Genomic DNA, 6000 nt, shown 5'->3' with positions numbered 1-6000 from the left:
GATAGTTTCTGTGTCTATGAATCTTTGCAGTTATATTCTAATATACCTAGGCATGTTTTCTTTTTATTATTCGACTTGAGATTTATTTATTTTTTCAATTCGTAGGCTCAGTGTCCTTCATCACTTTCAGAAAATTCAGAGCAGTTTCTCATCTCATACTGAAAGTAACTCATATATACTCATATATTTACTCCTGTCTTATGAGTTTCCAAATAAGTGGCATTACTGTCTGTGTCTCACAGTCAATGTCATTCATTTGGTTTTATATTTTCTCTGTCTCTGTCTCTCTCTCTCTCTCTCTTTTTTTTTTTTTTGAGGCAGAGTCTCACGCTGTTCCCTAGGCTGGCGTTCAGTGACATGATTTCAGCTCACTGCAGCTTTGAACTCCTGGTCTCAAGTGACCCTCCCACTTGGCCTCCTGAGTAGCTGGGACTACAGATATACACCAACATGCTGGGCTAATTTTTTACAATTTTATTTTTAGTAGACATGAGGTTTCACTGTTTTGCCCAGGCTGGTTTCAAACTACTGAGCTCAAGAGATTATCCTGCCTCAGCCTTTCAAAGTGCTGAGATTACAGGTGTGAGCCACTGCACCTGGTCTGTTTTGTATTTTCCATCCATGCCTCTATCTGCAGATTTTCCATCCATATATCTTCTAATGCTGTAATTCTCTTTTCTGTCATTTCTCATCTGTTATTAAGCCTTTTCTTCAATTTTCAATTATCGGTACTATTTCTTTTTTCATTTTTGAACTATTGTTTCCTTTTTTTAAACTTCTTGTTTTGAAATATTGTATTTTGACATTTATTTTTCTGTATTAATCACAGTTATCTTAAAATAAGTGCCTGATAACTCCAACATTTGAATTACCTAAAAGTCTATAGTTTTTACTTTTGTGTTTTATAAATTTAGTCTCATCTCCTAGAATTCCTCAAAATTATATTGGAGGCTGGATGTTGTATATACAAAGTGATTTAGCTAATTTGAAACTCAGCTGATTTGCTATTTTCCAGAGAGTATTTGCATTTTCTTATGGCAAGTAATTAGGATAAGAATATACTAGTATTTCAGTCTAAAATAAAGTTGTTTTAAAATTTGGCCTATTTCTTCTTCATGATTACTTCTAGTATGTTTCTCCACAGTTTTATTAATAACTGAAATTTTTAACAAAACTTTTTCTCCTTGAAGTGACCTCTAATATCATTTTTCAGGTTCATGTGAGATCTTAACAGTCATTTCCTGATTGATTCTTACCTTCATGAATGCTTATGAACTGGATAATGTCTTGAGGAAGAAGATGGTGCATAAAGTTGAAATTCCTTTTTTTAAATTCCAGTGTACATGTGCAGGATGTACAGCTTTGTTGCATAGGTAAATGTGTGCCATAATGATTTGCTGCAACTATCAACCCATCACCTAGGTATTAAGCCTGGCATGCATTAGATATTTTTCCTGATGCTTTCTCTTCCCCAAACCCCTCCCTGTGTGTGTTGCTCTACTCCCTGTGTCTATGTGTTTACCTTATTCACATTGTTCAGCTCCTACTTAGACGTGAGAATATCCAGTGTTTGTTTTCTGTTCCTGTGTTAGTTTACTGAGCGTAATGGCTTCCAGTTCCATCCATGTTCCCAGAAAGGACATAATCTTGTTACATTTTATGGCTGTATAGTATTTTATGGTGTATATGTGTCACATTTTCTTTACCCAGTCTATCATTGATAGGCATTTGGGTTGATTCCTTGTCATTGCTATTATGAGTAGTGCTGCAGTGAATGTATGGGCACATGTATTTTTTATTATAGCATGATTTATATTCCTTCAAAAATATACCCAGTAATGGGATTGCTGGGTCAAATGGTATTTCTGGTTCTACGTCTTTGAGGAATTGCCACACTGTTTTCCACATTGGTTGAACTAATCTACATTCCCACCAACAATATAAAAGTGTTTCTATTTCTCCACAGTCTCTCCAGCATCTGTTGTTTTTTGACTTTTTAATAATTTCCATTCTGACTGGCATGAGATGGTGTCTCATTGTGGTTTTGATTCGCATTACTCTAATGATCAGTGATGTTGAGCTTTTTATCATGTTTGTTGGCCACATAAATGTCTTCTTTTGAGAAGTGTCTGTTAATGTCCTTTGCCCACTTTTTGATGGTTTTTTTTTTCTTGTAAATTTGTTTAAGTTCCTTGTAGATACTAGATATTAGATTTTTGTCAGATGGAGAGATTGCAAAAATTTTCTCCCATTCTGTAAGTTGTCTGTTCATGTGGATAGTTTCTTTTGCTGTGCAGAAGCTCTTTGGTTTAATTAGATGCCATTTATCAACTTTTGCTTTTGTCACAATTGCTTTTGATGTTTTCATCCTGAAATCTTTGCCCATAGCTATGTCCTGAATGGTATTGCCTAGGTGCCTTCCAGGGATTTTCTAGTTTTGGGTTTTACATTTATGTCCTTAATCTATTCTGAGTTAATTTTTGTATAAAGCATAAGGAAGGGGTCCAGTTTCAGTTTTCTGCATATGGCTAGCCAGTTAGCCCAGCACCATTTATTAAATAGGGAATCCTTTCCCCATTGCTTGTTTTTGTCAGGTTTGTTGAAGATCAGATGGTTGTAGATGTACATTCTTATTTCTGAGTTCTTTCTTCTGTTCCCATGGTCTACATGTCTGTTTTGGTACCAGTGTTATGCTCTTTTGGGTACTGTAGATTTGTAGTATAGTTTGAAGTTGCGTAGTATGATACCTCCAGCTTTGTTCTTTTTAAATTATGATACCTCCAGCTTTGTTCTTTTCAAAACAATCCTTTGTTCTTAGGATTGTTTTGGCTAATAAACAGGTTCTTTTTTGGTTCCATATAAAATTTAAAATAGTTTTATCTAATTCTGTGAAGAATGTCAATAATGTCAAGTTAGTTTAATGGGAATAGCATTGACTGTACAAATTACTTTGGGCAGTATGGCCATTTTCACAATATTGTTTCTACCTATCCATGAACATGGAATGTTTTTCCATCTGTTTTTGTCCTCTCTGATTTCCTTGAGCATGGGTTTGTAGTTCTCCTTGAAGAGGTCCTTCACTTCCTTTGTTAGCTGTATTCTTATTTTATTATCCTTGTATTAATTGTGAATAGAAGTTCATTCATCATTTGGCTCTCTGCTTGTCTGTTGGTGTACAGGAATGCCTGCAATTCTTGCACATTGATTTTGTATCATAAGACTTTGCTGAATTTACTTATCAGCTTAAGAAGCTTTTGGGCTGAGATGATGGGGTTTCCTAGATATAGAATCATATTATCTGCAAACAAAGATAATTTTACCTCCCCTCCTTCTATTTGAATACCCTTTCTTTCTCTTGTCTGATTGCCCTGTCCAGATCTTCCAATATTATATTGAATAAGCGTGGTGAGAGAGGGCATCCTTCTCTTGCACCAGTTTACAGGGGAAAAAGCTTCCAGCTTTTGCCCATTCAGTCTGATATTGGCTCTATGGGTTTCTTATAAATGCCTCCTATTACTTTTAGGTATGTTTCTTCAATACCTAGTTTATTGAGAGTTTTTAGCATGAAGGTTGTTGAATTTTATTGACAGCCTTTTCTGCATCTATTGAGATAATCATATGGTTTTTGCCTTTAGTTCTGCTTATGTGATGAATTACATTTATTGATCATGATCCTTCATGTTTTAACTGCTTTAGTAGCCATGAACACTTAATTTTGTCTCATTCCTGTGAGGTTTCTGAAAGTTCACTTAAGTTTCTCAGAAAATCTTCTATTTTCTGCTTAATTTTTCCACCACCAAACCCCTTACCACTTTTAGCTGACAAGCATCCAGAAGGAAATTGACACAGAAGTTTGATCTCACCTCAATGCATTTCTTTACTCCTGGGTCTCCTCAAGTCTTGACTGACTTGCTAGAATTCTTTACGTTTTATAACATATGTTCATTAGTTTACTTTTTTGTGTTTTTCTACTTGTGCCTTGAAGGTAAAATGACCTATTACCTATGTCTAGGGAATAAGCCAGTGGCTTTGCTTCATAGGTCTGTAGGACATTTATTACACCATTCAACCAACATATTGAACAGATTTTACAATCTCATTTTCTTTCCATAGTATAACAGAAAACTGCTTTAAAGAAATACAAATTATGGGTCAGTTTTTAAAACCCATTCTGTAAACTTACCTTTATAATTCTCATAAAATCTCATAAATAGAAAAAAAAATTTATCATTCCTGAGACCAGAGCTTAAAAACTGAACTGCAAAAGAGTGTGTGGGAGAATATACTTATAAGCTAACATTAAAAATACTAGAAGAATAAAGTCTTTTAATGGCAAAAATATGCTCTGTTGGCTCCATAGGTGGGTTTTCTAGAAAGAAAGTGAGTGATTTGTAAATATCTGCTGGATTCTTTTGATATCAGTATTGATTCTAAGTGAACATAGAGCAATCTGGATATCACATTTGTTCTATAGTACCAGATAAATGTATTTTTCTACAAGTATGAATAAACAAAAATTACTTGAGGATAATGTATTAAAGTTTGATATTATTGTTGTTGTTCCCCCAGGTATGCAAATATACTTAATATAGGATAGAAAAATCACCTAAAATAATGTTTATCTATTTTCCTGTTATAGTATGTAGTTATAATGAAAAATATCAGTCAATAGTTGAATCCATAGTTTTCAGAGATAGTAAAGAGATACAGCCCTTTGCAATATTACGTCAATGTGTAGGAACATAAAACTTAAGAAACACCAACACTGTAAAAAATGAAGTGATTAAAAACAATATTAAAATATAAGGAAGGTAATTAATAAACATCAAGCCAAAAAATAATGGTGTTTCCAAAGCTAAAACAGAGTAAACACTATAGATTAACAAACAAAAAAATAATTTGTGAAAGATTTTCTTGTCAATATTTTGATTTACTTCCTTTAAATAAGAAAATTAATTTAAAAGATTTCTGTATAAATATGGCAATTACATATATAATTTTGTATGCATCAGTTTAAAAATAAGCATAGCTTTGTTCTTAACTTCCTCCTCTATATTGTATTACAATATAGCATTTTATATTATCTTATAGTCATGTGCTCAATGAAGGGAATATGTTCTAAGAAATGTGTTGTTATGTGATTTCATCATTGTGTGATCAATGATGTATACATACACAATAGCATATATGTATACAAACCTAGATGGCATATAGCCTATTGCTTCCAGGCTACAAACCTATACAGCATGTTACTGTACTGAATACTGTAGGAAACTGTAATACAGTAGTAAATATTTGTATATCTAAACATAGAAAAGATTAATACATTACAACAGATAGGCAATAGAAAATTTTCAGCTTCATTATAATCTTATGGAACCAACATGTTATACGTGTTCATAGTTCACTGAAATGTTATGCAGTACATGACTGCATATTATATTAATACTATACTTTGTTTTGTCTGCTTTCCATGATTTCTGTCTCTTCCTTAGGAATCAAACCCCATTTGCCTTGCCAATGTGCTGGCATGTAATTGAGGCTGGGCAAATGAATGTTACTCACATTTTCATATCCAGTAATAGGCTTGTGGAGTATTCCTGGCCCAGGCTGAACCATTGCTTTTCACTTTCTACAATTTGATTTATGAGTGTAGACTCAGAATTGAAATGTTCTTTATTTGACAGTGCACCAGTAAGTGAAGATTTAAAGACCCCTGTTGCAGAGGTCTAATATCTACCTGTACTAATATCTGCCTTTTGCAATGTTTGTTTAGATGATGACTTTAAATAATTTTTTTGAGCTACTCCAGGGCATTGCTCATAAACTTTATATAATTATTTATATATTTGTTGAATGTATTATATTTTAAACAAATTTAAGATACTTCAAATTTGTATTTGATTAAGTTTAATTCTGTTGCTTAAAACAAAATAAGTCTTGCTTGCTTCAAGAATGAATTGCAGGCAAAATCCTTTTAACTGATTGCTCTTCTTTCAC

This window comes from Aotus nancymaae, unplaced genomic scaffold (assembly GCF_030222135.1).
Source record: "Aotus nancymaae isolate 86718 unplaced genomic scaffold, 86718_ANA_hifiasm-v0.15.2.pri h1tg000033l, whole genome shotgun sequence".
Classification (NCBI taxonomy): Eukaryota; Metazoa; Chordata; class Mammalia; order Primates; family Aotidae; genus Aotus; species Aotus nancymaae.
The sequence above is the reverse complement of the archived record's forward strand: the minus strand, read 5'-3'. Positions refer to the sequence as shown.